Raw genomic sequence first — 12,394 nt, 5'->3', positions numbered from 1 at the left:
AGTCTCACCTTGGAAGGGCTTGATACGCTTCAGAAAGCGTGGAAAGCTAAATCCAAGATACATAGGGCCTTTTGAGATTCTTGCTAGAATCGGCCTTGTAGCTGACAAACTCAATCTACCATGTGAACTCAGTAACGTACATCCTACTTTCCACGTTTCGAACTTGAAAAAGTGTCTGTCTGACGAGACTCTTGTAATCGCACTCGACGAGATCGAGATCAACGAGAGCCTCAACTTCGTGGAAGAACCTATAGAGATCATGGACGGAGAGGTCAAGCAAACGAAACAAAGTCGTAGCTCGATAGCGAAGGTTCGCTAGAACGCCAAACGAGGACCTGAATTCACATGGGAGCGCGAGGATCAAATGAAATTGAAATATCCTCATCTCTTTACTTAGTTATTTGTAACTACTTATTTGCTTAAACTGTAATTTCGGGACGAAATTCCCTTTAACCGGGGGGGGGGGGGGGGGGGGGGATAATGTGACAACCCGGAATTTTCATTTGTACAAACTCTAAAGTCAAGAACATCAATTAAAAGTTAAATAGTTTTCTACTAAATTTTAGCCGGTTTAAAAGTCCGTTTGAGTTTTTTTATTAATTATTTATGGATCGAACGGATAAAAGGAAGTGATTTCTAGAATATCGGGATAACAATAGAACAACCCACACCTTAGTTAGATGTTCACGGCCAAAAAAAGGGAGTTTGGGTCGTGAACTCTATCATGGCCGTGAACTCATGCCTTAGGCATGAGTTTACTCCCCAATTCCTTCATTTCTCACTTCCACCCTCAAGAACACTCCCCAATCTCTCTCAAGTAGCATCCCGTTCTTCACCCGATCTTCCGAAAACGTAAGTTTTTCTCGACTTGAATTGTTGTTATAACCTAACATCTAGTGTTTATACATCATTTCATCCATCCATTCTTGATTTCCACTTAGATCTTCAAGTGTTCTTCAAAACACCAAGAACACACACTAGTGTTCTCGGACCTTAAACACCAAATTAAACTTCTATCTTGTAAGTACACTTGCCCTAGCTTCTTGTATTCTTAATATGAATTTTTTTTACACTTGAAAATCACCAAGAAACATAAGATGAAAGGAGTTTATGGCCAACGGATGTTCTTGGGCCGTAAACCCTTCTAAATGGGGTTAAATGGACCCTAGTCCCTTCCTAAGCCTCGGATACTAGTCTTAATCCTTCCTAGAAGTGTTTAAGACCTTAAGCAACAATAAAAACATATCCCCATAAGATTTTACGGCCGTAAACACATAAGGATATGGTCCTTAGTCCATATACTCTACAAAGTAGTGATATTGTGCCCCTCATGCTTTCCTAAGGCTTGGACTTGATCATTGAATGCTCAATCTTGACTTATAAGACCTCAATACATCAAATGGCACTTAGTACCATGATTTTATGGAAATAAACTCATGGGGAAATGACCATGGGCTATAAACTCCATAAGGAGTGGTTGTTGAGCCATAAACTCCAATATCATGCCATACAACCCTTAGATGCAACCCTTTGGTAAGAATAGCACTTGAATCAAGGTGTTTTCATGTCCTAGGGTGTTTTAACTTGGTTAATTAGTTGTTAAATGACTAATTAGATAGATATATGTTTCATTATATGTTAACTAGGATCATTGTGTGTGTTCAAGTCCTCACTTGACACTTAGCATCCATTATCGATCCTACTATCGCATCACTAACTTCAGGTGAGTTCATACCCCTTAAACATATCTTTTAAATGATTTTAAATGCTTTTATAGGGGGGATACAAGTAGAAAATATGCTAGTTATAAGATCAATCACATGTGATTTATAACTGTGTTTCAAACAAGGATTTCATATACTTCAAACCGTGTTTCAAAACAATCTACTTTTAAATCGTTTTGATAAACTGACATCAAGTCATTATTTATTTATTGTTCAAAACTCTTTATATGTATCACAAAACCTCTTTTCAACTTATATATACTGTCAAAAGCATGTATATATATATATATATATATATATATATATATATAGTTATATACATAATGTTTAAAGGACTTAGGACTGCTAGCTCGCTTTATTTCCTTTTCCTTGTTTGGATGTGGACTTAGGGTATCGGTCAATTGTCCGAAGTTCGTCGAAATATTAGATATATATTATGTATACATATGTAGACATAAAAGTTCTATTCAATCAGTTCATTACCTTTGGGTAGCAAGGGTATACATTCATTTATTCATATACATAACTTACTAGTAAACTATAATAGGTATAGTTTCGGAGAATACTATCATATACAAGTACTATAACAGAGAATGCTATAACAGAGAATACTATAATAGAGAATACTATAACAGAGCATACTATAACAGAGAATACTAGTCCGAGCATACTATAACAGAAAATACTAGACAGAGAATACTATACATAGAATACTATTACTATAACAAGTATACTATAACAAGGTTCAGAGATAACATAATGTGAAATACTACTTCATGACACATTGACCATTTCGTTATGTCACGTTTTGTAAATCAGAACCTCCTAGAGGGAAAGCGTGAGTTTGCATATAGATCTATACTAGATTGACTATCATACACCTTTATTGTTCGCTACAGTTGGACTTGCAAGTCCACGGGTGCCAAATGTCATTTCTTCTGACGTCTTTCATCGTCGTATTATAGTCAGATTAGCATGGTAACAATCATATCACATTTTTCCTTAATTAACCCATTGCTTTTAAGGTATTTATGACTTTAGTGATTAATACAAATAATACTGTAGTACACAGGTACATTTTCCCATTATATTCAAATTGTGATCTTCTCACATAAATGGTAATATAAAACTATATTTTGGTAATGATAGTCATACTTGGGAAAAGCATTCACTTTTACAAGTAGTCAAGCATACAAAATAGTCTGGTCGTGGTAGAAGACTACTTTTTATACTCGTAGAAAATATAGGATTTTCTAGGAGTTTTCAAACATATACAAACCTTTACATTATTCAAATACAAACATTTTCATCAAACTCATACAAACATTGAAACTAAATACTTATGAACTCACCAGCTTTAATGTTGATCTACGCTTTCAAAATAACTTGTATTCTCAGGTCACCGGTAGACAGGTACCAATGACCAAGTTTTGAGAAGACGGAGCATCTTCAAGACTCGTCTTTTATTTTGATTATTCGTTTTTGGTGTCTTATTACTATTAAAGAACACACTTGTATGAAATTATACTATTAATGCAATGGACGATGTTTTTGCTTATTTACTACTTTGCATTGTTATGATACTGTACATGACGTCCTCCGCCCCAGAACGTTTCCGCCGTTCTTCGTTTTGGGGTGTGACACAATTCCTCGTGGAACTTCTGCTAGAAACGGAAGGTGAACCGAACATCACGGTTTGAGACAATAGAGACCGGCACCCTATGGCGATCAACAACCTTGCGGATATACAATTCATCCAGCTTGTTGGCCGATGAACTCTCCCGTATCGCCAAAAAAATGGGCGCTCTTGGTCAATCGATCCACGATGACCCAAATAGAGTCGAAACCCTTCGCCGTCCTCCGCAGCTTGGTATTAAAATCCATTTTGATCTATTCCCACCTCCACATGGGAACCTCTAGAGGTTATAGCTTACCATGTGGCCTCTGGTGCTCGACCTTGACCATCCTACAGGTCAAGCACCTCTCCACGTACCAAGCGATTTCTCGCTTCATGCACGCCCCCTAGTAGGGGTGTTAACGGGGTGGTTCGGTTCGGATAGTAATAAAATTGTGAACCGTGATCACGGGGTGGGTACTTCATGTGCATTAACCGAAACCGAACCAAATTAGCAAAAAAACCGAACCGAACCGAACCGTATAATGGCGGGTAACCATGGTTCGGTTCACAGGTACCAGCTAAATATAAATATTTAAATACAATTAAAATTACAAACTTCATTCCAATGATTTCTTTCAAAAATTACTATGTCTAAAGAATTATAAAAACATAATGAATGTCAAATAACATACATTATAATTGGTATAATAAATAAAAAAATTAAAATAGAAGAAAACATAATGTACAAGTGTAAAATTAGAATAGCCAATCATGAATTTTGTTTGGGATATGGCTAAAAGTTCAATCAAAATGAATAATATATATATATATATATATATATATATATATATATATATATATATATATATATATATATATATATATCTCAAGCGTTTCGGTTCGGTTATCCGCGGATACCGAAGTATCGAAACCAAAACCGACCCGTTGATATCCGGTTTTTTCGGTTTCGGTTTCTTTATGTATCGATTTTTTTTGGTTTTGGTTTTTTCGGTTTCGGATCGGCTGGTTTGGCTCGGTTTTTTGGTTTTGCGGTTTTTTTGCACACCTCTACCTCCTAGTAACTCAATCTCAAATCCTGGTACATCTTGTTGGCCCCCTGGTGAATAGAGAAACGAGACTTATGAGCCTCCTACAAAATAGTCTATCTGATACCTCTAGACATCGGAACCAAGACCCGACCGCAACGGGTCAGTAATCCCTAGCTATCCTACATAAACCGGGTGTTCTCACCCCTAATCCTCTCAAGCTTCTAGTTCTCCTGACACATACCCTCTGCCTGAGCTTCCCGGATCAAGCTCACAAGTGGAGAATCCACCGATATCCTCATACATGTCAGTGGTGTAGAAGATCCAGCTGACTTGCGGCTCAAGGCATCCGCAACCATGTTCACTTTATCGGGGTGGTAAAGGATCTCACAGTCGTAGTTCTTGACAACATCCACCCATCTACAATGTCTCATGTTTAGGTTTGGCTGATCCATGATGTGTCTCAGGCTCCTATGGTCCGTGTATATGGTACAACAGACCCCATAAAGGTAATGTCTACAAATCTTGAGAGCGAACAGCACCATTCCCAACTCCAAATCATGAGTAGGGTATCTTGTCTCGTGCGACTTCAGTTGCCGTGATGCGTAGGCTATAACCCGTCATCTCTACATGAGGACCGCTACCAGTCATGTCATGGATGCAGCACAGAACACTACAAAATCCTCAACTTCCTTCGGGAGAGTCAAGACCGGAGCCTTGCATAGTCGTTGTCTGAGGGTCTCAAACGCCCTCTGTTGCTCGGGGCCCCACCGGAAATCCACCCCTTTCCTCGTCAGACGAGTGAGGGGTACTGCAATCTTGGAGAAATCTTGTATGAATCTCTAGTATTACAATGCCAATCCCAAGAAGCTCCTGATATCCAAGGGAGGTTTCGGAACCTCCCACTGCATAACCACCTCGATTTTGGTGGGATCGTAGGGCCTTCAGTCTATCCGGACCGCCTTGGGTATGTTGGCCTTCAACACAAACCAGGACCGCCTTAACCCAACCCCCAATCAAACAATCATGTGCACATAAATATCATACGCTAGCATATATAACAGTCAAACCGATCTAACATATCACTAATAAAAGCAACATCCTATAGTCAGGATACAGACCTAACCGGTCACTAACATAGCATCATCCTATATATACCAGGATACCGACCTAACTAGGCCACTGAGCATATCACCATCCTATCTACCAGGATGTAAATCAATAAGCATATCATGCAATAACCCGTATACAAATCCAAAAAGGGACGACATTGGTGCCTTAGACCCAGTTAATATAGTGAGGAGAACTCACCTAACAAGTAGTGCAAAACTAGACTGAAAGTCTCCGACCGTTGTCTCACCGAAAATCCAGAACTATCCAAAATAATGAAGACTAAGTCAATAATTGGGATCTCAATATTTGTCCAAAGGTCTAGCATAGAGTAATTGTCCACTCTTGCATATTCTCTAGTTTGGGCCAAGGCCCAATGCCAAATCCGTGATCTTAAAAGTCTATATATCCAAAGCCCACTAATAGCCTAATTTTCCTAATTGGGTCTAACTCCCCAATTAGGCCTGATTCTAGGATCCATTATCAAAACTGGTCCAAAATCCAGTTGCTCAGAACGTCCAGCAAGGCCCACGTCCAACTAGTCCAAAGGTGGCCCATAACCGAAGCCGAATTCGTCAAAATCCCTATAAAGGGTGTATAATGGGCGTACTTCCATTTTGCATTGACCACCATTGGAGTGGTTCACTCAGTATGATGGGTGTACAAAAATTATGCAGGGCGTACATGAGTTTTAACAAAACTCTAATAAGTTCTTAATGGCTTAAGCACTTAAGCCCAAATTCCAGATCCATCGATCGAATGTGTATAAGGTCTCAACCTTTAAGACTTTGGTCGTCCATAAAGTTCTTAATCCATTGTCTTAACCAATTAGGACCATCCTACAATATGAATAGAACATTTTAATCCATTAGGACATCCATTTTATCACGTAGGACCCTTTCTAGGGTCTGAAAGGACAACTTATTACGTTCAAACCATAACATGCACCAACTTGGGACTTTTAGGACAAGAAATGGTTTCATGAAGCTACTAAGGCTAGATCTACATCATAAACACATAAAGGTTAGATCTTTTTACCTTATGGAGCTTCTAGAGCACAAAGAAACTTCAGATCTACAAGCTTGTCCTCCTTCTTCAACTTCTTTACAAAATACCTTATTCTGCAACTACTCAAAGCACACTCTTTTAACTCACACACACAAGAAAGACGTTAGGGTTTGGGGAAAATGTAAAGTCCAAATATATGGTTTATACTTTGATTTTCTAGGCTTTTGTAGTTTTCGGTCTAGGGCCGAACACAATCTTTATTGTAGCTTGGACTAAAATCACATGTGATTTCGGTCTGGGTGTAGGGTTTGGGCTTTGGGTTTTAGTGCATAGGAATATATATATATATATATATATATATATATATATATATATATATATATATATATATATATAGTGGAAGAGGCATATTTTAGGAAGAATTAGAGAGTGGGATGTTTTCGGGCTGCCATTAGTGGAGGAGCATGTTCTAGAGAGAGAAAGTAGAGAGAAGGTGCAAGTGTGTGTGTGTGTGTGTGAATCTTGTGTATTATTCATCATTCAAATCATTGAATACATTGAATATTCATCTTGATGTTGTTCTTCTTCTTCTCTTTTACATCTTGCATCATCCACTTGATTGGGATTCCCCACCATCAAGTGGATCAGATTGATACGTAAAGCAAATTTGGGGACTTATAGTTGGTATCAGAGCTTGGATTGTATCAATCATTTTGGCAAGATCTAGAACGTTTTTTCTTGAAGGTTTTGGCATTTTTGTGTTGTTTTTTAAGAAATATTGGGTGTTTGTTCTTCATGTTCTTCAAAAATTTGAGTTTTAAATCGAGCTTTGTGCTTAAAAAAGTTAAAAATCTTGTTTTTTGACATAAATTGCGAGATCCAGCGACCATTTCCGCATAAGGAGGAGTTTATCCAAGGTGTTTTCGACCGGAAGCTCATTTGCGGTCGGAAACAGTTCTCGGTGGAGCGTGTCCGAAGCAATTTCGGTGGAGCGTGCAAAGGGTTTTCGGTCTCTGAGTGTTCGATCCTCACGTTTTCGGTCAGTAGCCATTTTCGGTCAGCGGGTGTGAGAGTTCTTGGTCTGACCTAGAAGCTACGCATTTTCGGTCACAATTCCGGATTTTTGCATTTTTTGCCCAAAAATCAATTTTTTCGAATTTTGAAGTTTCGCTTTCGTCATAAAGCTTTGAATTTTGATTTTTGACTTATTAGTTTGACTTTTGACCTTAAAAATTGACTTTGACTTTCAAGTTTGACCTTTAAGTTTAAACTTTGACTTTCTTTTTAACTTTCAAGTTTTCACGTTTGGCTTTTCTGTTTGACTTTTTTAAATTTGGCTTTTAAGGTTGACTTTTTAGATTTATAGTCAAAGGGAATTTTTGGTAAACATTGAATTCCTCAATCACTAAGGGTAATGAAACTTCATGTTCTCAATCTTGCGAATCTACAATTAAGTTTCTTCGTGATCAAATCGGTATATTAAAAAGAGAAAATGAGGACCTTAAATATGAAGGATATACACTTAGGAAGGCCCAAAAACCATTAAAAGAACAACTCGAGTCCAAGACAAAAGACTTTATAAAAATTCAAGAAGAATATAGCAAAAAATGTGAAAACTATAGCTATGTTAAGAGACAACTTGCTAGCTTGACCGACGAGCTTGACACATTGAAAAATAAGTTTGAAAATGCAGATTTTAATTTTTGAAAATTTGATGTGTCAAGTGAGGTAGTTGCGTCCAAGATAGAAAAACAACGAACATTTAAAGATAATCAAACTAAGGGTCTAGGGTATCATAGTGTTCCACCTCCTTTCAATGACAACTATAACCCACCCTTTGAAACAAATGAGGAAGAAATACCTGCTCGGTACGGCCAAACCCCTATACTAGTTTATGTTAAGACTGAACAATCAGGCCAAACTGAGAGTGTTAAGGTGAAGGACTCTAATGATTTTACTTCCTGTACAGGTAAAGTAGTATAAGATGAGGACAAGGAGAACATAAATCATTCTAGTTTTGTTGATTGTATTGACTGTCAAACAGATGTCTCCTTGAACTCTGAATCTGTTGCGTCTAATCAACATGTTGTTGGTAAATACAGGCCACCAAAACAAGTGAAACATACATATTGTTGTAAGTGTACATGTGGGAAAAATCAGAGACAAGGCAAAGGCATGCTACTAGGGACAGGCAGAAACAACTTCCAAGTGAAGAAACAGACATGTTTTCATTGTGGAACAATTGGACACATTTCCAAAAATTCTGCAAATCGTGCATATGTTCCCAACTACACACAAGGATGGCAGCACGTGCAAAGAGGGAGATTTTCCAAAAGTAACCCTTCAAAGTCACAATTGCACAATGGTAACTGGAATACACAAAAGGTCAAGAGTCAAACTCCCAAGGTCAAGTAGGGAATGATGGCTAAGAAGCCAAATTAAAGAGAATCTCCAGTGAAACCAATACCGGTTAGGTCAAAGTCATCTCGAAAGTTGACTTCAAGTTCAAAAGCAAGTGATAAGGCATCCATCCGATCGAACAAGAAATGGGTTAAACGTGACTACAAATGGGTACCAAAGGTTTACACTCCCAAATTACCTAATGATTCTAACATTTCTTCATCTTTTGTGTGTGATAAAAAGGATATGATATGGGAGAGAGTACCTTGGATAGATGACAAAGGTCAACCCAGTTTCAAAATGGACTAGGTTCCAAAGACCAACTGATTTAACACTCTGTGCTGGAGCAGCTATGGAGGCATATCATCAGACTTCAGTTTTTTCATAGTGGCTATTCCTAGCACACGATAGGGGACATCTCTCAACTGTACAACATTCATAACTTGTTTAAGAGTATGTGTTATTTGCGGGAAAGGAAAAAAAGAAAGGATCACAAATGGGTTTTGTACTTAACGATGTGAAGAATTTTTGGATATGTTCTCAGATTGAAATATGCGTGCTGTTCTCAGATCATCTGGTTGCAACTTCAATTGGTGACTTATGGTTTTAGTTTTCTTCACAATAATCCAAAATTTTTCTTAAAATGATTTGTTTTGAAGACAATCTTTTCTTTTCTCATAGTTTTTCTTTTGTAGGTATTTTTTGGGAAGTGATATGAAGCTTAGTGTTAGAGGGAAATATGAAATTAGTGTAATGCATTAAAGTTGAATTGTCTAGACTCTGTTCTCAATGTGCTGGTAGGCACGGTGGATTCAAAAGGACTAAACATAGATTAACAATTAAAAGAATTGATTGTGTTAACTCCTCTGGTCCTAGATAGTTTCATTTGGACTGACCATGCAATGCTTGGGTTGATTGAGCAGTGAGATAAGCATGGGAACCTGCAGGATACACTAAAGTCATATGTATCTAGAATTGTAGTTTAACATTTCCTTGATGTACGAACATGTGTCCTTAATTCCGGTACTGATAGGGCGACTAGGGGTTTTTGATAAAGTAGGTCAGTAGGAAATTATTTTCTTGCTTTCTATTTGTCAGCCATATGTTCCTTCCTCTATGTGATTGGAACATATGCAACCTAGAATGCAACATATGCCACTCCATCATTATGTATCTCCTTATCTATGCAATTCTTTCTATCTGTTAGCCATATGTTGTCCCTTCTGCATGATCGGAAGATCCGACCTGGGACACAGCATATGCACCCTACTATCTCTATAACCCTTTATCTATGTTAGTCATATGTTGTTCCCTCTGTGTGATTGAAAGACATCCGACATGGGATACAACATATGCATTTCTATATCTATCTTCTCTCTTAATGATTGAGTACTCACCTTAAGTAAGGTATTCTTTGGAAGTTCTAGATTAACGAGGAATGTCAGTAAGGGGAGAACACATTCTAGTACATCTAAAATTGAACCATGTAATAGGTTGTTTGTAGATCTCGCTGCTGAATTTAAGTGGACAACAATATCCTTGGTCATTGTCAACTAAATGCTCTATTTAGGAATATAGCTCACAATGACTTGTCACTTCTAATATGTCCAATTTGTCAATATCAATAGTGTTTAAGTGGATCACAATACCGGTAATTGAGCAGATCTAAACATGTAACTGTGTGCTAATAAACGATATTGAATTGCCTGACCACTTTGATCCCAAATCAGTCTTAAAGTTAGTTATTACTTTTATTCTTTGATAAATTTATTCACAGTTCTCTTCTATGCACAAATTTATGGGGAGAATTAAAAAATTAAAAATCAAACAAAAATCTAAAAAATCAAAAATCCAAAAATATGTGTCTTTCTTTTTCAAAAAAATCAAAAATCCAAAAATATGTTTATTTATGTTTTTATATCTTATTCAGAAAAATAAAAAATCCAAAAAAAATCTTGTGTTACTTTTGAGTGTATTTTACTTTTGGTTTTTACTTCTTAGTGATTTCTTCTGTCTGCTGAGTTTTCTTTTAGTTTTGTTTTTATCTCATTTGTCTTGAAAAGCGAATTTAAAAATCAGAGAACTCAAATGAAGAAGAGACTCAAGGAGGCTGTCTTTTCACACAGATAGTGCGAGAAGTCTCCATATGAGCCAAGATTGGGTCCTTAAACAACTGTGATGAGAAGGGTTTTTCATAACTCTGTGATCCACAGGGACGGTTTTGTCATTTGTTACTATTCAAGGCGCAACAATGATCATTGATGAATGTTCATTCAAAGGAACAAGAAATGAAGATTATTCTTTCAACATATAATCTTTCAACCCTAGAAGCATGGTGAAGTTGTTCTTGAAGATTATGTATCAGATTTCATTGAAGCCTTCTCAATTAATTTGCTGCTATCTATGAACTTGCTGAAGTGATCCAGAAAAATCGGTCTATCTGTTCTTCTCTCTGAAGATTCTCAAGATGCATGTGTTGATTTTCAATAATCTTCTCAAGAAGCCTCCACACCCAACGTGCGCTCAAAGTCAAATTTTTGAAGAAAGCCCAACTGTTCAAGATGAAGTTATTCATATAGAAGATTCATACATTCATCTTCAAATTGTGAAGAACTCAAAGATAAACGTTGAATCCAAGCTCATATTGAAGATTGAGAAGAAAAGCAAGCTACAAACCTAGGGGGAATGTTAGGTCAAAAGAAAAGAAAGCTATAAACCATGGGGGAAATTGTTGGGTCTAAAAATATGGTTTATACTTTGCTTTTCTAGGCTTTTGTAGTTTTTGGTCCAGGGCGAAAACAATCTTGGGTTTTATTGTAGCTTGGACCGAAATCACATGTGATTTCGGTATGGGTATTGGGTTTGGGCCTTGGGTTTTAGTCTATAGGAATATATATATATATATATATATATATATATATATATATATATATATATATATATATATATATATATATATATATATAGTGGAAGAGGCGTGTCTTAGGAAGCATTAGAGAGGGTGGGACATTTTGGGGGCTGCCATTAGTGGAGGAGCGTGTTCTAGAGACAGAAAGTAAAGAGAAGGTACAACTGTGTGTGTGAATCTTGTGTATTCTTCATCATTCAAATCATTGAATAATTTAAAGATTAATCTTGTTCTTCATCTTCTTATTCTCCTTTACATCTTGCATCATCCACTTGATTGGGATTCCACACCATCAAGTGGATAAGATTGATATGTCAAGCAAATTTGGGGACTTACAAGAAATGGCTCAAATCTATAGAGGCTGAGGTGATGGAGGGTTTTGAGCTCACAAGGATGTTTATATAGCACTCAAAACCCTAAATATTAGGGTTTCCACCTGACGTGAGTACGCTCAACGTACACAAGTAGGGTACTAGGGCACCCCTAGTACGCTCAGCGCACCTTATGTACGCTTAACGTACTCTCTTTATCCAAAAGTTGCAACTTTAGCCTTCAATCTTCTAATGGCTTCACTCTTCCA

This window comes from Lactuca sativa, chromosome 2 (assembly GCF_002870075.4).
Source record: "Lactuca sativa cultivar Salinas chromosome 2, Lsat_Salinas_v11, whole genome shotgun sequence".
Classification (NCBI taxonomy): Eukaryota; Viridiplantae; Streptophyta; class Magnoliopsida; order Asterales; family Asteraceae; genus Lactuca; species Lactuca sativa.
The sequence above is the reverse complement of the archived record's forward strand: the minus strand, read 5'-3'. Positions refer to the sequence as shown.